At 36.5% G+C, this 26747-nt stretch overlaps 1 long non-coding RNA gene across 1 annotated transcript in view; it reads left to right on the plus strand.

The window, feature by feature from the left end:
- LOC126958198 (uncharacterized) overlaps nt 1–24926 on the plus strand; it is a 105837-nt gene extending 80911 nt beyond the window's left edge. The window contains exon 3 of the long non-coding RNA XR_007727138.1: nt 24806–24926. This is a non-coding gene — a long non-coding RNA (uncharacterized LOC126958198). The remainder of the gene's footprint in view (nt 1–24805) is intronic.
- The last annotated feature ends 1821 nt before the right edge of the window (nt 24927–26747 follow it).

Consider the following 26747-nt stretch of genomic DNA (forward strand, 5'->3'; position numbering starts at 1 on the left):
AATTTAGGGAAAAGGAATAGGTGGGGAGGTGGTAAGAAATATACGGGAAGCAAAAGTAAAATAGGTATTTCAAACAACTCTACAGCAGCTGAATTTTTGAAAACGCCTATATGTTTTATAGACTTTAGAATGAGATTGTAGAATTTAACTCCTGTTCTGGTGCTTGTTCTCTGAGTGACTTTCAACAAGTCACCTTTCTAGACCTCAAGGATATCCTCCTCTGTGAATGGCGATAATGATGGCACTCTCTCATGAGCTGTTATGAGAATTAAATAAGTGTGTAACATACTTATAAATGTGTACATAAGTATTCAAGAGTTGAAATATTTTATTGAGTTTTATTTTTTATTTAACAAACTCACAAAAATACATTATAGCAATCCTGAAATTGCCCACTATTAGGAAGGGTAAAACTAGTAATCTTGTCATGGTGGTCTCAGAAAAGGTTAGTATTAAGACACTGTAATACACAGATGAAAGGAGCTTTGGGATGGAGTCCTAGTTGCTGTGAATGTAAAGACAAGGAAAAACTCAAGTTTAGGCAAGAAGGTGGTAGAAAAGAGATTTCAAGTCTGAGCCAACAAATGGTGAAGAATCACTTAATTTGCCTTATACATAACCAGCACTAAATGACTTTTTTGCTGGCAGGATTTTCGGTTTTTTGTTTACTTTTTCTATTGTTTTTATCTGAAGATATTTTTCCAGAAAGATATTTCTGGCTGTAAATAGGAAATCAATGGTAGGCAGGCTTTACTTTGCTGAACTTATCGATTCTATAAAACGAAAGCTGCTCATCTATACATCTAACCAGTCAAGGAGTCAGGCTTGTTTCTTTCTAAACTGCCTTTCTTGGCCCTTTCAAATCCAACAGGGCTGAAAAGGAAAAGGGGTGTTCTTTAGCTTCACACAAACTCACAGCCATTTTGATGACAAGAAAGCAGGGTTGCTTCCCAATGTGTCTTTGTTCGAGTGATAGCAGCCCCATTGAAACCTCCTGATGGAGCTCATTGAAAATAATAGGCCCTATTATCTTCACTGGCAATGCTGCCATGAAGCTTCAAAAACTGAAATAATGACAGCACATATTGGATGTACAGTAGAAAGGCATAGCGTGATTATGGGCAATTTCTGCCTCTTTTCTACGCACCTCAATGGATGAGGAGGGGGCACCTGGGGCAGACTCTAGTGCCCAGGGAAGGGACATTTTGTAGCTATGTCCTTTTTGTCATGTTTGTATGCTTAGAATTTAAATGCTTTTTCTCAAATAATTTGTAAAAGTGAAATATCAATGTCAGAATCTTCAGAAACTAGAGTTTGGGAGGAATCGATTATTTAATTTAGTAATGAAATACTGTCATATTTGGTAACTTGGCAGGAACTGCTGCTGTGAAGTTGGTAGGAAATTTCCGGGAGACAGTAAGTGCGGTAAGGCAGAGTGACCCTGTACTTACTCTACAGAGGAGGGTTTCTGTGAGATTACAGTGCCCTTCCTTTCCCCACATCAGCGCTCTCTGGAATCCCAGATGTTCCCAGCAAATCTGATTTTTCTGGCCACTGGAGTTGGGAGGAACAAATGAGAAGGAGGATAAATCTAGAAGAGAGGAATACATCAGCCCTCAGAAAAACCCAGTGGGCCAGGAAGAGACCTATTAGGCTCTGAGGAATTACCAGGAGGAAAACTCCCCTGAAGACTCAAAGACAGCTGAGCAGGAAAGGGCTCCCTCAGGAGGAGAATGGGCTCTATTAAAGGAAGAAAAAAAAAAAAAAGAATATTTGCTTTAGGGAATCTTTCTTTGGTTGCTTGTTATTATCTCTGTTTTCAGAAATGGAATGTCTTAAAACCACTAACCAACACACACATTTTTGTTTCATTTGAAACAACTCTAAAGAATACAGTGTGTTGTGTACATCACCCTTGGGGCTTATACTTACTATAAGAACAAGGTGGTCTCCTTGCTTTCCTGGTGCCTAAGCTGGGGAGAGGCCCATGGCAGAAACAGCATGGTCTGTCTATTGTGGCAAAATGATAAGTGACAAGAAGGAAAAGGATATCTAATAGACATTTTTCACAAATCTGTCCAACGGTTGAGGCAGGTTGTTACATTCCACCAGGCCCAGGTAGGTAATAATGAGAAGCTGCTACAGGACCTAAGTGGGACTTATATCTGCATTAGAAAAAATTTCTCTCCCAGCTCATCCTTCTTCTGGCATATCCTCTTCTATATTCAATCTGACTAGGAAATACTTCCTTCAGGGCCTCAGTTCAGATGGCAACGTTATTTTATTTGAGAGGTGTTACCCCCTTGGGATACATGTGTCTAGTACATCTTACCAGCATGCATGATCATGTGTGTACACACAAACATATGGCCTCCCCACATCATGCTAAACCACAGGGAGGCCTGAACTATCAAAAGGCAACTCCAGCAATGCATGGTGGTAAAAATCTGGGGTGCTTGATGTCTGCAAAGCACCGTCCTGGGTGGGCCTCTACTCCCTTAGCTGTCCCTGTCTGCAACTAGTCTAAAAGCTCCATCAGGTCAATGACAGAGTATCTATTCCTGAAACCTTATAGATAGATGGGGGCCTTATAGATAATTATCAATGAAAGTGTTGACCAAATATAAAAATCCTTACTAGTAAAAGTAAAATTTGAGAAGATTTTTAAGGAAAAAAATGAGATTTCTTGTTTATAACTACTTTAAAACCTCTTAGAAGTGGAATTTAAGGCCAGAATCTATAAATTCCAAATAAAATGATCTGTTCTTCCTTTGAATCTGCCAAGGTACTTTCAGACCATGTCACTATTCCAGGTGCTTTTCTCCAAATTATATCTCTCAACAGAAACTTTTCTTGTCTACCATGCTTGTTCCGGCTTCTTATTTTCTGGGGGGGGCGGCGGGGTGGGGGTAGATGTAATTTATGCATTTATATGTAATTTATGCATTTGTATGTCTGTTTTTCCTTCGTGCAAAAATGCTGACTTGCTGAATTAAAAGTCTTAATAGACAACAGAAAAAAATCCTAAAAATCATTCTACTTTTCAGAGAACTTCAGTTTCTAAATATTTATTAAAGCTTGGCCCAAGAATCACCTAGATGACATCATTGCTATGCTCATTTAAAACACAGATTTCAGACTTTACCCCATATCTAAACTGGAATCCTTGGGGCGGCACCTTAGGAATCTGTATTTTTAAACAAATATTCCAGGTGTTCTTGTCCACAACAACGTGTGACAACAGTGAGATTCTGAGCTTAGATAGCATAGTTACACCTATATTTCTGGGTGAAGCCTCACAATTATAGCTTCCAAACAAAATAAGTTCTATATCATATCTCAAAAGCAATCTTTCAATACTGCACTGTGTTTTCTGATCACAGCGTAAATGGGGTGTTGAAGGGTTTTCCAATGTCGTAGATTTTGTCTTAAGTGGATGGAGGGAAGATATGCCTCAGAGCAATGCAATGTATCAGAGAATGCATTTCCCCTCTTAGGGCATGCCCTGGTGTAGAGCTCTGGTGAATTAAAATGTGCAGATTGTCTAGTGGCACAGCCAGTAGTACACTCAAAGCACTAACCTTCTTTCAAAGAACAGTGCCTAGGGGTTGTTGAATTTTCCTTCTCTGGTGTACTTGGAGTGTTTAATCCTCAGAGTGGATTGATTTTTAACATCCTTCCCTTCTGTATAATGGTATCTTTAGCAGTGATCTTCTAATAATCAGTGATAATCATTAATTTGATTTATCCTTTATTTTTAAAATGAACAATTAAAAATAAAATTTCAACTTGAAAAAAGTTATGAAAATTCAATAAAGTATTTCATGTATGACCCAAAATAGACACTTCTTAATGATGTGTAGTTTCCATTGTTTCATTCTTGGAAATTTTAAACATGAACTTCAAGTAGTCACCTAGAATGACAAAATTGAATAGAACATGTAATTTTTCTTTATTTTTACAATCATGTGCAATCATTGTATATCTAGTGTTTAAATTCAGGAATATGTAGAATAGCATTTGGAGAGGCAAACTCAAAGGATGTTGAGTCATTACAAACATCTTATGAACTGGTAATTCAAATTTCATGTAGAATATGACATTTATTAAAGAACCTATAGATTTTATTAAAGAACAATGCTAATTTGAAGGTCACATACTGGAATATTATTAAAAGTCGATAGTAATCTCAGTAATTTAGAAATGAGACCAACAAGATACTTTTTTGCAAAGGAGTATTTCATCACTGACATTGCTTAGAGTTGCTGGAGCATATAGAGAATGGAAAAAAGCATACAGTCTTTTAGTCCATTCTAGAAGGTGTGAACAATGAACCTTCTTATTGCCTGCACTTGGGGCAGTAGATCCATTGCAAAGCTGTCACTGGGTAGCAGGAAAAGTTCAGTATCTGTGCTTATCTCTCTTTTGACCTGTGTAATTTGCATAATTTAAGACTGTGCTTATCTCTCTTTTGACCTGTGTAATTTGCATAATTTAAGACATTGAACTATGTATCTCACTTTCATTGCTAGGGGATTCTTTTTCCATTCATAATAGTTGAGTTTCATTGGATTGTGGTTCAGGCTGGGCAACTCAGGCTCTCATATTGATATCACTTTATGGCAGGGACACAACATAGCATTTCTTTACCTAGAAATAGTTACCTGGTTTTGTACTATCCTTTTATTTCATTTAACCTCCAGCTAATGCCTTTGCTCCAGCCAGGCTGCAATCCTTACAGCCAAAAGAACATGAATTTGCAGAGCAATCTCATGTTTATGATTTTATTTCATCCTCAAGACCTATAGGAGATGCCGAAGAGACAGTGTTTTCTTCCTGTTTTGTGGATGAGAAAAGGAGGTTCAATGAGCTATTAAGGGACAGAGTTAAAATTAGAGCTCAGGACTTCTGTCCGTATCCTTCATCTTTGCTCAGATTTTCTCAGGAAGCATTACTCTCACTTTCTGGGGTATGTAAATCTTTTCTCTCTCTCTCTCTTTTTTTTTCCTTTAGATTTTTCTTTTTTCTATAAAACATTCCTCTAGCCTCCAGTGAAAATAACATATAATGTATATCTAATATTTAGCAATTCAAAAAGTCTTATGTATTTTCTTATTTTGCATTCTTAAATTATATCTTCTTCAAAAAGCAGGGGTTAAAGTGATCTTTTTGACTATAAAGTTTGTAAGTTTGTAGAGCTGCAACTTCAGTCAAGTCATCAGATTCCAATCCCAGACTCTTTGCATCATACATCATGCTTTTTCAGTTCTGAAATATCTTTTTGCATCTTATCTCCTGGCATTGCATTCCATGCCACTGGAACGTTGTCTAAGTTTTTCCATATGCATTGCTGCCCCACTTGCATCTCCAACTGAACTCTAACTTAATTGACCAAAAAGGCAATGTTTTATAATTCTTTTATGTCCTCTTCTTCTCTATAGCTCTTAGCATATTTCTAAGCACATAATTCTCAAAAATCTATTTTTAGTTAATTGCTTTGACAATAGATTAAATTATTGATTGAAATATTTATCATAATTAGTCCTTTGACTCTTGGCATAATTCATTTTATGTGCTCTTTCTACATATTACAGGCACTTTCATTAGCATATCCTTATTTTCCAGACCTCTGTGAATTTGGTACAATGTTTTGACCCTTTATTTAAATCAGCATTTGAGCCGAGCATCTTTCTGGATTTTGTGGCATATTTTTGCCCTATATTCCTCTACCTCTGTGTTCAGTCCTTCTCTTGGATTATAACCTGTGATATGTCATTATGCAATGTGATTTTTGAGCTTTAGACCTGTGACTGCCTCACACTAGCTCAGTGCAATAGCCATCCAGGTGAAGTGTTAAAGTGAAAAATTAGCAGGTTAGCCTTTATTAAAAGGAAGGTGATCTGTTTAGAAAATTCTGGCTTTGAAATTATGTTAGAAATTTATTTCCGTGTCCTAGCAGTGAATAAAAGATACATCTCTTGTTTAGATAAATGTCCTTGAGATCACCTGCACTTTGATTTAAAAAGATAGCTCACACAACTATGGCAATGAACAAAAAGTCAGACTGATAAAATTAAGAGACAACTGAACTAAGAGTTAAAAGACTATGAACTCAGTAGACTGTGAAGTCCTTAGGAGCACAGACTAATTACTAATATTCATATTTCTGGTACACAGATGTTTCTGCCTTTAGAAGTCCTTAAAAGTCTTTCAAATAAGTGAACGAATGACTAAAAAAAAAGAATGACATAAGCTACATCTGCAAGTCTGTGTCTGCCATGTTCCAACTGAGTAACCCAAAGTAACTCAATATTCTTACTTGGTCTATGTCAGCTTTCCCATATGTAAACCTGGGATTTGAAGTGAGCTATCTTTACCTTGGGGTTTTGAAAATAAAATACTGTATGCCTGTTAATGCTAGCTAGATAGTAGGCAGTTATCAAATAGTGCCATATATTTTGTATCAGTCAAAAATGGATTTGATTGCAAGTAACAAACATTTGCTAACTGTAGTTTAAACAATTTATTTTTCCCACATATTACAAACAGCAGAGATTAGCTAAGGCTGGTATTGCTCAGCAGCTCAGTGATGTCAGGGTCTGTATCTCTTCAACTCATTGTACCTTTCTCTCGTTATCAGACGCAACTGCAGAGGCTCCAGCTAGAAGAAGTCTAGAAAGCAATATGTAGGGAAGAGGAGGGGGGTAACACCTGTTGTGGTGTCTACTTTCTTTAAACTGGAAAGGTGTTTTCCCAGGAGCCTACAGAGAAGACTCCCTTTCGGGTCTCATTGAACTTTGTACATAATTATTCCTAGCAGTTTTGAAAGGGACAGAACTGTTATGATTGGCTTCAGTCAAATCATGTTTCATTGCCTAGGAATGTGCATACTCTGCCCCAAACCAAATCCAGACACTATTAACAAGGAAAAATAACATCTAATCATGTCTTCCACATAAAAATATCTGGAAATGTTTTGAGGAACAAGATTTTAGAAAAACCAATATGTCAGTGCTTCCACTGGACATAAAAGTGTGTGTGCGTGCACATACGTAGTAATAGTGTTAATGGGGGTAGGAGTTTAACCATGTTCTTCTTTGATTATTAACTGCCTGATTTGGGAAAGGACTTGGCATAAAGTCATCTGGTATGTGATGTCTTTAAAGTAATGGATACTTTTAGAATCAACATTTTTCATGCTACCTTGTAAAAATCCCTGCTTTGTTCAGCTTTGCAAAATAGAGTGATGTCACAGTCTTTGTCTTAGAGGGAGTATTAGCTGACTCTCCAATCTGCCATATACTTTACTCTTTAACTTTTGATACTGAAAGGAGAGGCATTTCATATCATCAGTGCAAAGTGCCTATTGAAGTAAGACTCGTAAGAGTAATAATTATAGTGTATGGTAGCACAACACATTTGGTCTGAGATGCTCCTGACTTACGTCTTCTCCTTTAATTATGGGATCAAACCAGTATGCCATTCCTGTAGTATCTGGTGACCCACAAGCTTCTTTTACACGAGTATGTCTGGCATACTTAAATAGGGCATTCATTCCATTATTTGCTTGACTATGATCCTGGTTCCCCTTCCTTCCACTTCTCACACCCACTATTAAATTGCTCTGCTTACTTTCCATTATGGAAGTGACTAGAACCTAATACTCTGACTCTGCTTATATATGAAGTCAATGTTTACTCTGTTGAACCCATCAGTGTTTAAAAAGGAAAGGAGGGAGACATCTGTGACCCAGCCACTGACTGGAGGTCACAATTTCCAACTGCCAAATTACCAAGTAATTTTATTAATACCAGCCTCTGAAGGAGAAGGATAAGGTGCTTTTAAAGCCTTTGGTTACACGGCTAGAATACAATTCTATATTAAATATCAGCTATTTTTTTTTTTTTGCCCCCCACACAGTAGAGCCTGGATTATTTACAGTTCATCAGGATGCTCCAGGGTTATACGGCTGCCATACAACAGATTTCTTTGTTTTAAGAGAGCAACAGATACTACATAGTTTATTGCAGTAAATGTCTCATTTCTAACTATAGACCGTTAAAGCTTCAAATTAGCTAGAGGACTCTTGGTAATAATTTATAGCTACAACAATAATTATAGCTCCATTTTTATTAAACATACTCCCCCCAAGATATTTTATTTGCAATACAGAAGTTTTTACTTTATTAGGCTTCAATAGATTGGTGTCTTAGTCTGTTTTCTGTTGCCATAACAGAATACCACAGACTGGGTAATTTATAAATAATATAAATTTTTCTCATGATTCTGGAGGCTGGAAAATTCAAGACTGAGGGGTTGCATCTGCTGAGGGCCTTCTCGCATGGCAGATGGCATCACGTGGTGAAAGAACACGTGCAAGAGAAAGGAAAGGGGGGATGAATGTTTTCCTTTTATCACTTATGTGATAACTAAACCAGGCCTTTGATAAAGGTATTAATCCATTATGCGATGACAGTCCCACCTCTCAACACTGTGTTGGGATTAAGTTTCCAGTGAACTTTAGAGGACACATTTAAACCAAAGCAGTTGGTTTCTGGATTCATATAGAGGCCGTTTGTTGTTGTTTCTTTTTCTTTTTCTTGTTGCCTTGACAAAATAAAATCATTCCGTTCTTGGCTGTTCTTCTGAATTTAATTCTTTCCCTTGGGATTTACAGGAATTAAACTGTTTGTTCCAAATGAATTAGTAGACTTTTTTTTTTATTATTTTTTTAATGTATGTCACTTGCTCAGATACTGTGGTTTACCTAAATCCAGGGAGAGTCAAATGCAGCATTCATCCTAGTGGGCCCCTATTGTTGATTTAAAGGTAAAAGCCGCAATAATTGTTTTTTTATTTCTTTACAAGTCATCTATATTAATTGAACAAGTAAAGGATTGGAGTTGGAGTCTCAACATTTCAGAAAGATAGATGGCTGATAGTCTTCTTTGAATCTCTTCAAACTGCCATAACAAAATAACTTCAGCCAGCTGGCTTAAACAACAAATTTATTTTTTCACAGTTCTGAAAGCTAGGAGTCTGAGATGAGGGTCCCAGCACTGTTGGGTATTGTAAGGGCTCGCATTCTGGGTCGCAGGCGCTGCCTTCTCCCTGTGTCCTCATGTGGCTGAGAGACAGAGTTTTCTGGTATCTCTGCTTATAAAGACATGAATCCTGTCTGAGGATTACACATGTATCACCTCATCTAAACCTAATTATGTCTCAAAGGCCCTATCTCCAAATATCATCACACTGGGGGCTCAGGCTTCAACATATGAATTTGGGAGTGGGGGACACAATTCATTCCATAGCACTAACAAAAATAAATATTCTCCAACAATAAACATTTAAAACTGCTCATTTTGATTGACAAAAAGTATTAAAATGTCAGTAGAATTCACAAGAAAGTAAATCTTCAGATACTAAAAAACATAGAAATTTAAACTATAAGGTGTACTGACAATGAGCTTGACTAGAGTGGGCTATTGTCCAACTAATATAATAGATTGGATTTTAGTTCCCCGCCCCCCAGATAACGGACATGAGATTTTGACTTGTACAAGGCAGGATGTTGGCACTAATATGTATGTATAAGTCTAAGAATTTAAAAGGATCGGCTAGAAAAAAATCCACCCAATATCTTAGACAATAACAGAGTCTACTGACTTTGACTTCCCAAATAGATGAGTGACAAACAGGTCCCAAAGCACCTGCTTAGTGGGTTTTAATCATGGACCCACGAATCATGCAAGTTTGGCATTCAAATTTACTCAGTTTGCATGGTCTGAGAAAAATGTATCCTTGGTGGTAGAATCCCTGAGACAAACAGAAATAAATGCAAAACTGTTCTATAGACATTCTCCTACAACCCAGGTTTCAAGAGAAAAATGAATTTGTAAAAACAAATAATCCAGCATGAGTGTAGTCAACAGATACAAAACCAAGAATATTAGCAGCCAGGAACTTGAAATAGTAAATTAAAGATTACACAAAGTAAAAAGGAGGCCTAAAATGTTTAAAGAAATTTTAAAAAGAAATCCAAGAATATAAGATACCATGAAATACACAAATTTCAAATTGATACAAATAGAACATGTAGATATGAAGAATTTTATCACATTAAAAAAAAAGTAGGTTTAAGTAGTAAACCGAGGAAAGGTGAGAACAAAGCAGCTTGAGCAAATTTGTGATTTGAAATACAAATCTGAGTAAACTACTAGAAAGAAGTAATAAATACAAAAAACATGCAAGGAAGCTTAAAGAGTCAAGGTTTTCAACATTCAGCTAATAGGATTTCAGAAAGGAAAAATGAAGAGGCATATAAGAAGTATTTGGAAACCAAATGTCTGAAACTTTACAGAATTGATAAATGACCAGAATCTTCTGATTTAAAACACACGTAGATCTATCCATCCATGTATTCATTTCATTCCTAGGCAGACTATAGACCAACGATAGAATACCAAAGAGAGCAAACCCGAGAAGCTAATAGGCAATTCACTGTCCACTCACAGCAAACTTTTTCAATTGCAATAAAATGTCAGAAGACAATGAAATACCTTTAAAGTGCTGAGCATAATTGTTAGTTTTGAAATTTACATTCAGCTAACCTAGCATCCAGCTGTGAACCCAAAAGAGTTATTGAATATTTCTGGAAAAAAGTTAACTTTAAAGTGGGGAATACAATAAATTATAGACTGTACTTCATTTTAAAAATACCTTTCAAAATGTTTAAAATACTTCATGATTTAAAAAATCTTGTTTTAATTCAAGACATTTTTATCTAATGATGAAAATGTACCTTTCTGTATTTCTTTCTCCATATATCTTCCTATAGTATCAAAATTCATGCAAGAGAATTTAACTACTATGCCCTGTATGAATAATATCTAGGATCTGTTAACTTTTCAAGAAAGTTCAATAATATTTGTAACCTGTAAAGAAATTTTGACTCCAAAGTATGTAATAAAAATTGCAAATTTTTAAAATGTGTAGTAAAATGTCTACAATACCTACTATTGACAATCATTAAATTTCAAGACCATAAAACTTCCACTTCATTAAAAAATTTTATTTTTTACTTTGTGGGAATTTCCATGCATATAATTCCTAAAATTTGCAGACAGTAAATAACAAATTAGCTTAGAAACAAATAATTCTAGAAGCAAAAAACCTTTGAAACTGTTCCTATTCCAAATGTATTTTTAATGTGAAATTTGAGTATGCCGGCTATGATTTTGCTATGCATTATGTTGCTATGATATAGAAGTGTTGTTCCCAAAAATAGAGGCCTAGGGTCTATCTATGATAGTTCTTCAATGATCCTGTTATTAACTCAATAGCCCCTTTGCCAAGAATATTCATTGCTCAACATGTAGAAAGTATGGATGTGTTTGCTTCTACTATTGTACCTTTTACTCTAATGTTTTTTCTTTCTCCTATGGCTATTACAAGTATAATGTTTATTGAGTTATCACATGTCAGATGCTGTGCCCAGAGTTCCAAATGCCTTAACTCCTTTAATCCTCGTGATAGCCCTAGGAAAATAGGCTCAATTATCTTTAGTTTATATAGATGGAAATTGTGGCTTAGAGTTAGATAACTTGCCAAAAAATCACACTGATAGAAAGTGTAAGGAAATGAGCCTTTCTGACTTCAATGCCTCCTTCTTGCCCATTATACGATGCTGCCCTCACATTTTCTACAGCAAGTAAGAATGTTGTTGTTAGGCCTAATGTTTGCCAAATGAATTCATGCCACTTTTACTATAACTTCTAAAGGATTAGACAGGACAAACTCATAATGATGGTTTGAAACTTCCAGCAATGGAGAAGGCAGGGTCTTTAGAGGTCTTAAGCACTAAAATATTGTGGTGATTATGGAGAATGTTTTTTGTCTCTCTTCACCCTCTATGTCATTCAAAATATAAACAATGCTAAACTCAAAAATAGGAATAAGTTCACCAGAGTCCTAGTTTTGTCTATGATGTTCGCTTTTCCTGAAATATATTATTTCAAAAACTATTTTTATGTACCTCATTTTACTGGTATCTAAAGTATAAATTTGGTCTGTGTGATGGTTAATTTTACATGTCAGTTTGGTTGGTGTTTTCTAATAAGATTAACATTTAAACCGATTAGCTTTGAGTAAGCCAGATTGTCCTCCCCAATATAAATGGACCTCATCCATTCAGTTGAAGGCCCAGATAGAACAACAACAACAACAAAAACTAGCCACCTCAAACAAGAGAGTTCTCCAGCAGAATGCCTTTAGACTTCATCTGTACCATCAGCTGTCCTGGATCTTCAGCCTGCAGGTCCACACTGCATGTTCTAGAATTGCCAGCCTCCAGAATCACATAAGTCAGTTCCTTATAACATCTTTCTATGTATATTCACATCCTATTTTATGTTTTTTTGTTTGTTTGTTTGTTTCTTCTGGAGAACCTAACACTCTCCATTGAGTAATCCACATTTCAGAAAGGCCTGTTCTGTCAATTGTCCTAAATCCATGCGTTTTCTTTCCTAATGTTAGTGTCTGAATTCTCAATTCACTCTGGTCTCACTTACTTTGCAGAAGATGCAAGTGAATGCTATTTATTTAGCAACTTAGAGTTTCTCCCTCTTATTTCTGTGGTACTAAGAACATACTCTACACCTATTCTTTATCCTCAGGTCTCCTATTGAAATCTAACCTTGGTTTATGAAACAAGACAATGTAATTATGAGCATGAGCTTTGGAATCAGACCTTCATTCAGTCTCATTGCCCTGAGGCCTTGGGCAAGTCACTTTTGAATCCCACTACCCTCGTTGGTAAAATATGAAGATGAAAATGCTATTGCATTTAAGGATGTTTCATAGTGCTATGCAAATGTGTCTTCAATCAATGTTGGTTATTTTTATTGTAGGTATTATTATGTAAGTGTGCTTGTAATTCCCCACTTTGGTCATTGGTGAAAGTGGGTTTATAAATGACCAATTAAATGGTCCTTTAGAAATTGCCCTATGGGTCTATGATGGAAAAGATTGAAAGCCTGAATATTAACCAAGGTACCCTGAATATGAACTGGGCATATATAGTGCTTTTCAACTATCTGCTGTCCAGTTATGGTGCCAAGTTTCAACCAACTTAAAATCCTACAAGTTTTAGAACTAGTCATGAGATTTTCCTCGATCCTCCAGGACGTAGAAATCAAATGAGCTCACATTTAAGCGCTGAAAGGCTCTTGAGCTGTTTGAATGGACGTCTGAGAGTCATGACATATGCTGTGTTTGCTGCAGTGTTTGGTTCTTAGAGACCAGGGTCACAATGAATTTCTTCAGAGCTGGCTTTCCTGAGGGCTATTTTTTATGTGGAAGCCTTCATCTCATAAACAATTGAATTAGTTCACATTAACCACCATCAATGGTAAAAGTACACAAAGCATAAAGAAATCACCTAAAATAATGTTTTTGAACCAGCTGCTAAATTAAGTAATGTATTTGTTTTATTGCACATTTGCATAATACGGCAAACTAGAAACTCTGTGTAACAGATGTGCTGGTGGCAGGGAGATTTGATTACTGGCTTCTGTTATTAATCACTGCACAAATCTTAAATGATTTGTTTCTACAGTTTGATCAATTTACATCTCAGAACTTACATTTATGCACACAATGTGGAGATAAAGCATCTGTTCACACCTTTCGTGGAGACATCAATATATTTATGGGGACTAAAGTTTTGTTAACCAAGGCACAGGAGACTTTGGCCAAATATTTGACAACTCAGTGAAAGATCACTTCATTTCTCATCAGCTAGTTATTATAAATAAAAATCACTTTGCAATTTCCTGAACAATTGGCAATTTCCTGAACAATTATGTTCTGATGTCTGTTGTCTTTATTAAAAAAAATTTGAACTATAAATATTCCTATTTCCTACAAATCACTTCAGGATTTTGAGGAATTACAGCATAGAGTACAAACTATTGTATGTAGTTTTAAAAATTCTTTCCCTTTTTAATTTTACATTTGACATTTCATAATTCCATATCTAGGATTTCCATCAGCATTCTAAATAAATGTAATCCATTTTTAAAAGGGCATGCCTAAACTTTTAAGAAAGTAAAAGCACAAACAATATAAATATTGTTTCATTAATTTCCAATTAAGCATGATAAATGCATTGGTTCTACACATACAAGTTTCCCCAATAAGTTGAAACACTAGATCATGTGATTTATTTTCAATTGTGAGTATTGCAGTTATTTGGTAAGCAAACAGTCAAAATACCCATAAAATAAAGTTAACATTTCAGCTTGTCAATTCCAGGGACTTATTATACTAAAAGGGTTGTTTATTATCACTTGCTATAATGATTTATCATTTGGGTCCTAATTTTTCTCTTAATGTTTTTTACCTTTGTATATGTATACATATATCTCCTGTTTGATTTATTTCAATTTCTTTCAAAATCACAATAACTGGCAAAATAAAGCATTAGGGAATTTTTTTTTTCAATATAATTATCTTTCCCCAGTTTGGCCTCCTGTTTCTTTGTGGTAGAGGCAAAAAAAAAAAAAGAGAAAAAAGAACTCAGAAGAAAATTAAATGCATCATTTCTGAAAACTGGATGAAATTTCAGATAAAGCCTTTGTTTTTAGTGCCTAGGAAAAAATTAAAATGTATATATTTTTCTCAGTCAGAGGCAAGACTGTTATGGTAGCAACCCCTGCCTTTTTATAGTTCATCCTCGGAGCTAATGAAGCATTGGATATTGGTTTCAAATTCAAAGCATATGTACTGACTGAGGCATTTTTTCTTTATATCACATGATTTCAAAAGGAGCCCCAAATGTGGTCATCTTAGAAAATGCAATTTGGTCGAGTACTAAAGAGCTTTCTCCCAGACGACTAAAACCTTCCCCTTTTGAGTTGCCTATGAGAACACAAACTGGCTGTGAAGTACATTCACAACTCTCTGTGAAAAATGTACAGGAGCTGATGAAAATATATTAAAGGACTGCCACGGCAAGGTCATGAAGGGCATTGGGCAAATTTGGATAAATGTGTCCCGGTTTCACAGAATCAGAACCTGAAGTGAGTGAGAGGACAATGTAAAAAGATGTTGAAGAGGATAATGTAATCCACACAACAAACTTAACAGCATTACACATCCAGAGCCATCTCCGAAGTCATTACCGCTATTGCCGGGGGTGTCTGCCAAAGAGCCAGATGTCATTCTGCCACAACTTGGCATCTGATGGTTGTCATTTATAAGATGGAATCGAGTGAGGACTGTAATTAGGTGTGTGCTGAATGGAACCCTTCCTTCTGACTCCATCGGGGGCTTTTTCTTGTTTTAAACACATAAAGAACAAAGCAGGGGAACTGATCTGCCCTTTGGACTCCTAGAAGCTCACATATTTTCTCCCCTGAGGGAAATGCACAGCTTATAGTTTTTTTCATTAAGCAGTTATTGTACTCTTTGGAGATGGCAGACATGGTCCTTGGACCCCCAAAAGCATATGCTCCAGTGGAAGAATCAGACATGTAAACAGATCAGTTTACAAATACACCCTGTTAAGTGCTATGTTAGGGATATTGGCTTAAAAATGGTGTTGTGGGAGTACAGAGTGGAACAACTCCTCTTTGGAGATTTGGGAAATTGCTCCACCGAGGAGGAGATTTTGAAGGATGAGCAAGCATTTGGCGGGTGAAGAAACGAGGGGGTGCGTACTCTATCAGAAGAAACCATGTGTAGACAAGTGATTATGAAATCATTTATGGAAAGGTCTGCTGTACTCTAGGAATTATGTGAATTTACATATGTGAGAGTCAGAGGCAATGTAGATGGGCTAGATGAGGGCAGATGGTGTTGGGGCAAAGATGAAGAAAATACCCACTGAATCCTTAATTCCTCCTTTTATGAAGAAAGTTAGACTAGTATGGTGAGTATAAATTCATGTTAATACCCATAAAACCTTAGTAATAGAAAAAGCGGACATTTGATATCTTACTGAGTGCAGAGTTATCACATCTAATTCTTACCACAACCTGATGAAATAGATGCTGTCGTTATTTTCACTTCACCAATGAGGAAAAGGAGAATTAGGGATGGCAAATAGCAGGTCCAGGTTCACCCAACAGGCAACCAGCAAAGCTGGGGAACTCAGAAAACCTGCAGACGTGCTCTCCAGCACCACACTAAGTTTTTCTTCCACAGAGTTGTGTGGATAACACACGGACTGTCATTTCAGTGGCTGGAAAAGTTCCAGCTTCCTCGTTAGATTATATGGCCTAGCACATCAGCCTTCAGAATCATCGATCCATTTTTCCAGATAAAATCTAGAAGTGGTACTAAGAAATAGATCTAAAGAAAATATTTAAGATAGAAAATTACCTGCCCCATCCCTTAGTGTCCTCATTAGGCACTAGAATTCCCTGGAGGCAGTTCTCAGACTGAAGGGCTTTTTTAAAGCTTTCGATGCATGTTTAATATTATGTAGAGATGCTCAAGATATAGTTATGAATTCAAATAATGGATGATCACATTTTTAAAGGGTAAATACGAATCAAACACATACACAGCATACATATCATGATAATGTTAAACATTGTCTGAATGTGAGGATTACAAGTGTTTTCTTCAAAAATTTTATATTTTTCTCCTGTTAAAGGAGCCTGTACAATCAGAAAACACAAAACACCAATAAATGGAGGATGCCTGTAAGAGAATGCATGCCAAGGTCTGAAGGTACTTAGAGAACCATCAGGGGCAGCAGGTCTTGAATTCACCTGAGAAGATATAAGATCTTTTGAAAATCAGCCGAAAGATGAGGAACCGCCTGCCACCAAGACGCACTGATGTCACAGGGAGCATCCCTAAGTTGGTTTGGTCCCTCCAGTGTGTAACACTCTGAGACTACCCTGTTAGTCCTCAGAGACCCCAAGCCCTTCCAGAACACCCTGGGAATCCTCTCTCAACACACCTCACCAGGTAGAAAACTTAAAGCTGATGTTAAAGCAGAAAACAAATTAAACTGGATTCAATCATAAGGGGATTATCTCATGTTAAAGGAGTCCAAAAGCGGAGCAGCCACTGGAAAGGCTCACAGATGCCAAGGACCTGGTCGCCCCCCTTTCTTCTCTGCCCCAGCTCGTTGCCATCTCCATGCTGACACTGCTGTAGCCATTCTAAGCATAGTGCTCAGGCAGGATCTCCAGGGGCAGAAGTGGGCCCACTCCTTTCTTATGACTTGAAGAATGAGAAAACCTTTCCTGGAAGATCCTAGCAGCCGCCTCCTTATAACTCATTGTGTTCACTAAGGGCTAGTTTTTGAATGACCCGAATTGGATTCTCTGGAAGTCAGCTTTCTACTACCTTCTTTTTGGATGTGAGCTATGTTATATAACTCCTGGAGGCCCAATTTTCAAGCACCCAAATAAAGAGAAATTTTCCCAGCACATTAGATATAAACAACCCATTGTAGTGATAATAATTATGATAAAAGGCTTAGTAGGCAGTTTCTTTCTGTGTACTATATGGGGTACCAGGAGGTGATAAGGAAAGGGCAAATAAACCTCTGCTACGGTATTTTATAGGGGAAATAGATTTCTTAATCTGCACACATTTTGGAGGGGGTGGTTTAACAAAAAGTATCTGGCCTAGTAGCATTCATCCTGGGAGTCGTGGGGCAATTTTTCCGCTTCCTAGCATTAGAAGATTTTGGTAAGCTAAAATCCAAGTATAAATGGCATAGACCGTGTGCCACTTACTTTGCAAGCAGTGAAGCAGTGTATGTGGCAGTATATAAGGTGAAAAGTGGGCCCAGCCTTGACATATATTGTTCCAAGGCAGCCAAAGAATACTTGGACCTAAGGTTGGGCTTGAAAACATGGAAAAATGGCTAGATTAGAGTAAACTCCCTTTACCAGTGAGCCAGAGTATTTTCTGGTTGTAGGAGTAGCCCAGTCTCAAAGTATGTGGCTTTCTTGCCCTTCTAAAATGGCTTCTGTTCAATGCCAGCATTGTGTTGGAAAAGGGACAATGTTTCCTAGGCTATGAAATTCATTATTTAATCCATGAGAGTATGCTTATGTATCCAGTCTGCCCTCCAGCTAGTCATGATGAGGTTACTATCTTGGCTAGATTATGTGCCTTTGACAACAAAGGGACCTGGCTGGTTCTTCTTAATGAAGCAAGTATTATGGCAAACTATATTCCACAGCAGCTACCACTTCTTGGCATTGCAGAGAAGCAGGCCCTATTGCTGACAGAGTGACAGATAGCTGTGTTGGAAGGGTCATTTGAAGTGTCATAAAAGCACGGCTGGTAGAGGCCCGGGACATCCATAAACTTGGTTCAATAGCAACCTTCTTCCAAAAAATTATACATGAGATAGCATCCAAGTAAAGAACAATGTGTTTCCTAGGCAAACAAAGCACTTCTTTAAGCTTGGACTTCAGGATAGAATTGCATAATTCAGATATTCCTAAAGTTCAAATGGCTCCTTAAAGAGGCTACCTCAGGTCACAAAATAAAAAGTTGTCAACTTCTCTCCAAATCTGCTACTTTAACCTTGCTCAGTCAAGTGTCATTTCTTCCCTAGGTTACCACTTTCCAACTCTACTCATCAATCCATTTTTCATAGAGCAATACATGTTCTCAAAATATAAACAAGATCATGTCCTATCATACTATTCCTTTAATGTCTTGACTTATTCTTGAACTATGAACTCTTCTCCATAGTTCTCAAAGCTTTGCACAAGTTGGGCTATCTACCTCTTGAAGCTCATCTCGTCTAGATCTTCCCCTTGCCCCATATGCTCCAGTAACATGATCACCATCCACTCATGCCCAAAAACTAAGGTCATTTTCACAGGACATTTTCTGGAAACTTTTCCTCTGCCTAAAATGTATCCCCTGCTTCCCTGCTCCCATCAGTCTTTGCATGTTTGTTTTGTTAGGTTTCAGTCTGTCAATTCTTCAGAAAGGCTGTACATGACCATTCTACATAAAACTAGTCCCTGGTTTATTTCTTGAAAAATTTTTAATTCGTTTATTTTTCTGTGTATTTGCCTGTTTTCTTATTTCTACAATAAAAATGCAAGTTCCTGAGTGGAGCGGCCATGTCTCCCTCATTTTGGTATGTGTGTGTGTCCCCAGTCTCTGGCAAGATGAGACTTATGAGTCATCAAAAAAATATTTAATGAATAAATGTATCAATGAGTCAGGAGAAAAGTAGGAGATAAAAAAATCTCACCTCTTTTCAAAAAAAAATCTTCTGTGTTGCCTGAAGCTATGGTAGTCTTTTCTCCCTGTTATCTCTTTTGCATGATTGCCGTTGTTAATATTAGCTCCTGTTTATGGAGTTTATGCTGTCAATGTTATTGTAGGGATCAGACATACTTAGAGATGTGAGATGTAGTTCCTCTCCTGATGACCTAACTGAAGTGTAAATAATCAATGGGGAAAAATAATGACCACAGAGGACTAGAGCTTTGAGATTTTCATAAAAGAAGCTCTTGGGATTCAAGATCAACGCTGAAGGGGGAGTTAGGAGTTAGAAACCAGAAAGGGCACTCAAGACAAAGAAAATGGGAAAATTGGAGAGTAACCGGAGTGTATGAAATAAGTGAGATTATATTTATAAATTAATTTGATTTGACAGCAAATGTTTGGACAATTCTTGTTGAATATATGATTTGTACAATTATATATCCATTAATTACTCCCTACTTTGTAAATATCTTCATTTGATATCAAACCATAATTTGACTTATTTATCAGTATCACAAATCTATTTTTCTTTCCAATGAGATTATAAATATAAGCAGGGTTTTTGTTCTATTCATCTTTGCATTCATAGAATTTGATTGTCCAAATCAGAAACCACTCTGTCTTCTACCTGAAAATGATGCCTCTCTATGGCATACTAATAAAGGATCATCCAGCCTCTCAATAAACTTTCCACAGGATTCTCATGAGGCAGGTTGTTTCAATCTCGGCTCACTGCAAGCCCCACCTCCTGGGTTCATGCCATTCTCCTGCCTCAGCCTCTCGAGTAGCTGGGACTACAGGCGACCATCACCACACCCGGCTAATTTTTTGTATTTTTAGAAAACACGGGGTTTCACCATGTTTAGCCAGGATAGTCTCGATCTCCTGACCTTGTGATCCGCCTGCCTCTGCCTCCCAAAGTGCTGGGATTACAGGCGTGAGCCACCGCGCCTGGCCTATGGCAGTAAATTCTTAAATTTCTTTCCTTCTCGACTTTTCACCACTAACCCTAGTTAAGTACTCCAAAATTATACAAAACAAAAATTAATTCATTTTTTGCAAAATAATCCCTGGCATGTTTGAAGGCAGAATTTTTGTGTGTGTTTTAGGCTAAATAACCCTACTTTCACTAGCTATTCCTTACACATATTAAAAGTCATATTTAAATACGTCTATTTTCCCAGACAACTGATAGTTATTTAAGCTCCATGACAGCAAGAACGCTGCTTGTTTCATTTACACTCTTTTCATCTCACCTATAATCATGTCTGACAAATAATAGGCAATCAACAACATTTGTTAAATGACGAAGTGAAGGATTTTTGCCAGTGCAATAAAGCAAGAAAAAGATGTAGCAGGTATCTAGTTACAAAGGAAGAAGTACAACTCTTTCTATTCACAGACATTACCATCTGTGTAGAAAATGTACGAAATATCTAAAAAGGTACTAGAACAAGTAAGTCAGCTTAACAAGGTTGTAGGATCCAAGATCAACTATACAAAAACCCAACTGCATTTCTATATGCTAGCAGTGAACAACAGAAACACACAAAAAAATTTAGTAACATCCAAAATATGAGACACGTAAGAGAAATTTGACAAAACATATGTTAAAATCTGTAACCTGAAAAATATAGAACATTACGTAGAGATAATCATTATACAACATTGTCTAGAGAAAAGTGAAAAAATCACCATGTTAATGGGTTAGAAGGCTCAATATTACTGACATCAATTTTCCTTAACTTGATACGTAGATTCAATCCTATCACAAAATCCTAGGAAACTTTTCTGAAGAAACTGATGGATTCTAAAAGACATGAAAATATGAAAGAGCTAGAATAGCACAACTTTGAATAAAAATGCTGGGAAGCTAAAAATAGTTATTTTCATAACATATAAAAAGACTAGTATAAAGCTAATCATGGGGAAAGTATGGAATTGGCTTAACTATAGGCGAGTACAAAGGAACAGAATGGAAAGCTTAGTATAGACTCATACCTATATAGGCAACAACAAAGGCAAATCAATGGAGTAGGGATAGTCTTCCTATCAAATTATGTAATTCTTACTTGAACCAAAACCAATAATTATTCCAAGTGAATTATATATTAGGTATACATGATATACCTGATGTAAAAATGAAATGTATGTAATGTAAAAATGTAAATGTAAAAATGAAAACTAAAAACTAGACAATCACATGAGAAAAAATCTTTGTTACCTCAAGTTAGGCTGACTTCATTGATTAGACACTAAAAGCATAATACATGAAGCAATATTAATTAGACTTCATTAAAATTAATTTGTACTCCTTGACACTGCTTAGAAAATGAAAAGGTGAGACACAGATTGGTAGAAAGTAGTTTAAAATCAAAGATCTGATAAAAGTATTGTATTAATACGCAAAGCTTCAAAAATTCAACGATAAGAAAGCAACCCAATAAAATATGGACAAAAGATTTGAATTGACACTTTACCAAAGAAGATACACTAATAGCAAGTGAGCTCACAAAAATAGATGTTCACTGTCATTAGTCATTAGGGAAACAAAAATATCATAATGAGATACCCCAACACACCTGTTCAAATAGCTAAAATTAAAAAGACATCATAGCAAGTATTGGTTGAGATGTGGAGGAATTAGAATTCTCAACGCTGCTGGTGTGAATTTAAAATGGTAGAACCACATTGAAAAACAGTTTTACAGTTTCTTAAGAAATTAAACATACACCCACTGTGTTATCCAAGAGAAATAAAAGCATATCTTCAAATGAAGATTGCATTTTGCACTTTAATGATTATAGGAGCTTTATTTGCAATGGTTCCAAACTGGAAACAACCCAAATATTCATTAATTGGTGAATGAATAGTCATATCAGTATAACAGAACACTGTTATGCAATAAATGGAATGAGCTGTTTGTACACAACAATATAAATTAATCTCAATCATGCTGAATGAGAGAAATTGAGAGAAAAAGTGTATATTATGAATGTTCATTGTTATAAAATTCTAGGAAATGCAAACTAATCAATACACAGAAAATAGATGAATAGTTGCCTGAGATGCAGAGGGGGGTAGTCAAGGAGGGGCAGAAAGAAAGACATGAGGGAATTTTTGTTTTATAGATACATATATACACACACATATATACATATATACATATATACATATATATATATATATATGTGCTTTTGGACAAGTTATTTAACCTTGCATTTTTATTTTTAATTGATTCTTTTAGAATCCCTTCAAACTTCACAGAAGTGATGTGAATGTAAGTAACAAGGTGTCTTAGATGGGTAAAAGAGCTCTAATGCTGATGAAGTTATACAAACTCCATCCTCCCCATTTGTAATTTGCAAAGGGGCTGAGAAGTTTTTTGCGGGGGACACATAGTCCCTGTTCTCCATTCATCTTCTGCCATATTCACATATGTCTGATGGACTGGCAGGGCAATAAAGGAAACCAGATTGCTGGAAGTATAATTAGAATCTCCCTAGAGGTCGAACCTCCCAATAGGGAAGAAGGAGACTAGCTGGTACTGTACAGAGGTCTAACATTTGCCAACTATGGCAATGGAGGACAAGCCACAGGTCAAGCTAGCCTAGCTATACTGAAGATAGTTGTGCTTTCTGAGGATGGGACTGAATGTATGTGAAACGATAGAGGTGCCTCACTACCTTCTATATACTTTTGTATAGAAGCAGATTTATTGTAGCATATCCCCAGCTGAATACAGCAGAGGGATCCATCTGCCTGTCTATTCACAAAAGCATCACAGCAGCAATTAGGTCTCTAGCATTGAGTGCCACAGTTACGTTTCACTGGCATCAGGTATGGTGGGCGTCCATTTCTACAGGTAGCAAGGAATGACCTGTACTGACATACTGATAATGTCGGCGTACTTGGAGATTTCTTCAAAGTAATTAAGATGTGAATTTTCCTCAGGCAAATGAGTGATATTCTACAAGAAAAAGAGATGTATATTACTTTTGACAAACTTCATCTGTACTTATTGCAGGTAACAACTGAGAAACTGAAGTTACAAATAAGACAAAAATTACATTGAAGACATTTAATAATAGTAAATCATTAGAGAAATACCATGTTTCCAAACTTAATGGAAACCTTTCTTTCCTGACCTTACTAAATTCCCTCGCAGAACTCAACAATGCAGTTTACTACCATAATCTTGAAACATTTCTTTTCCAAATCCTAAGAGACCTCATGATCCATTTTTTTCTACCTCTCCATTTACTTTTTTTCTCCTGCCTCTCCATCCTTTTTAAAGTATATTTCTCCAACCAATACTTTTAATATTCACATTTTTGTATTCAACTCTCTACCTCACATGACTGCAGGGATATCTCATGATACCACATGAGTTTAATGTATTCTTCTTCCTAAACTTGTCTTCCTTTAGTCTTCATCATTTCACCATTATCCCATCATACCAACCAAGTAGGAATGATCCAGAGACCTGGGAATAATAGTTCATTTATCTAGTTTATCAGTCTAGAAACCTATGAAATAAGATAATAAGTTTACTTAACTTGAATTATTCTCAGTAAATCTATTCTGGTTCTTATAGCTTCTTTTCCTGAAATTAAAAAGTATTGATGTAAGAATCTTCTAGAAAATTTGTAGGGAACCATTGTAAAATGTACAGATATAGAGTAAATAGCCTCTCATTCTGTTTTCTTGTTTTTCTATTTACTCCCACTAAAACATTTAGTTTAATTTTTCATAAATACTGAATGTGTAATGCCACCTATATTGGATTTTGAACCATTTGTGACCTCCTGAGACATTTCCTCTTATCTCCTATCCTGCACTGGTAGACTTGACAAACCTAACTATCCAAGACTGTAACTTCATTCCCAGAGGTAGCATTACTTTTTAGTCAGTGTGGCCACTGGGGAGTGAACCAGGATAAATGGGATTAAACTGAAACAATAGGAGGTTCAGGTTAAACACTAAAAGAAACATGTCGAGAAAAGGTCACTTAGACATAGGAACGATTTCCCTTGAGAATGTAGAAATATCTTCATTGTAAGTTGTTTTTTTTTTCTAGTGTAGTTAGACTAAAGTTCAACAAGAGTCACTATCTCATATTTCACAGTAGGCAATCCAGTTTTTCCCCCCTACATTAAGAAACAGTAGAGAGAGGGAATCCATACTACCTGGCCCTGATATTTAATACAGTATAGAAAGGAAGCATTTCATGGCCCTTAATATAAAATCCCCCCTTCTATTCTCCTTAAGGATTAACTTGTGACTCTGGAGAATAAGGCTTAAGTACCAGAGTTATCACTAGTGATGAAACTCATATCTCCTTTGAATTCTGAATTAAACATTTGTTTTGAAGGAATTAGTTTGAAGCTATTAGTCTATGACTGTTTATATATATTTTTAAAAAAAACCCTAGTGGAGTCATCTGCACACATTTAGCATTTAGTTTCTGTTGATAATGCTGTTAAATTGAGTTAGTTTTCTAATAAGTGTAACAATGAAATCAAATCTCTTTTCCCCACAGGCACTCCTCCAGCAGAATCCTAGTTTCCATCTGTCAAGGGGTGTATAATCGGACAGAGAATCCTGCATGCGACAAGGTAGAGCTCTTTATTTTATTTGTGGTAGACTAAGAAGTAGGAAACAGAACTTACTTTATCTTGCATACCCATTGTTTTCCACCTTCATTGGTCAGAGGCCCTATGAAAATCGGACAAATCAACTGCATTCTTGTTTTTTAATTCATCAATTTTTAATTTTGGTATCACTCTTATTGACAGATAATTGTTATTGAGGGCTAATCACAATAGTTTTAGAATAATGAATATATCACTATGACATAAACAAATGAACATGCTTAATAAACCTCTAAGAATAGTGTGATTTCCCAGACTTCACTGGCTCCATTTCTGGATTTGCAATGATGTTCATTGGAGGAGATGATGGGGAGGAAACAGAGTCCTTCTTTATAATTTTTAAAAATATTGAATGGCTCCAAAGTAAAACTGACACACCAGTTGTCTGTGAGCAGGATTGAGTCTGCAGATACATTTTACTTGGCTCTCCTAACTCTGTCGAGAAATTTGATGGAAAGCTTTGGTTCTATTGGTAGTAGTTTAAGACACTGAATTCTTCATTGAAACATTCTGATAATCTTTCTCTAACAATAGTGGCTGGACTGTCAAAATGGATTATTACAAAAGGCAGAATTATAAAATATTATTCATATTTTGAGCTAGTTATGACATAACCCTAAGTCCTCTACCACCATCTATTGTTTCTCCCTTTTTTACTTCATAATAGGCTTTTATCACTGTTCTAGCTGGTTAGTCTCTTGCTCTTTAAATCTCAGTTATTCTCTGTCATGCCAGCTACTCTCCTTCCTTTACTAAGAAGAATGATGTTTTTTGGTGAGCTTACTCAACTTTTCTCCATTGCATCATTTCTCTGTTTCTTTAAGATTTGTTTTACCCTATTTTATCTGACTTCTTTCATTTGACATTCAGACTTATAATTTTTCTATCAGCTTGGTTTTAAGTTTATTACATCTTATTAATTAATTTAAAAGGAAAATGGACACCTATCTGTATGTATAAGTTTCATCAATTGCTAAGTTCTATGTGGTTGTGACTGTATTAGTCCGTTTTCATGCTGCTGATAAAGACATGCCTGGACTGGGTAGAAAAATAAGTTTAATTGGACTTACCATTCCACATGGCTGGGGAGGCCTCAGAATCACGGTGGGAAGCAAAAGGCACTTTTTACATGGTGGCAGCAAGAGAAAATGAAGAAGATTCAAGAGCAGAAACCCCTGATAAAACCATCAGATCTCGTGATACTTATTCACTACCATGAGAACAATATGGGCAAAACCACTGCCTTGATTCAAATGATCTCCCTCCGGGTCTGTCCCACAATACAGAGTTATGGGAGTACAATTCAAGATGAGATTTGGGTGGGGACACAGGCCAAACCATATTATTCTGCCCCTGGCACCTCCAAATCTCATGTTCTCATATTTCAAAGCCAATCATGTCTTTCCAGCAGTCCCCCAAAGTCTTATTTCAGCATTAACCCTAAAGTCCACAGGCCAAAGTCTCATCTGAGACAAGTCAAGTACCTTCTGCCTATGAGCCTGTAAAATCAAAATCAAGCTAGTTACTTCCTAGAGACAATGGGGGTACAGGTATTGGGTAAATACAGCCCTTCCAAATGGGAGAATTTGGCCAAAGCAATGGAGTTATAGGGCACATGCAGGCCTAAAATCCAGTGGAGCAAAATTTAAAGCTCCAAAATGATCTCCTTTAACTCCAAGTCTCACATCCAGGTCATACTGATGCAAAAGGTGGGTTCCCATGGTCTTGGGAAGCCCCTGTGGCTTTGCAGTATATAGCTTCCCTCCCAGCTGCTTTCACAGGCTGACATTGAGTGTCTATGTCTTTTCCAGGTGCACAATGCAAGCTGCC

The sequence above is a fragment of the Macaca thibetana genome, chromosome 7, assembly GCF_024542745.1.
Source record: "Macaca thibetana thibetana isolate TM-01 chromosome 7, ASM2454274v1, whole genome shotgun sequence".
Classification (NCBI taxonomy): Eukaryota; Metazoa; Chordata; class Mammalia; order Primates; family Cercopithecidae; genus Macaca; species Macaca thibetana.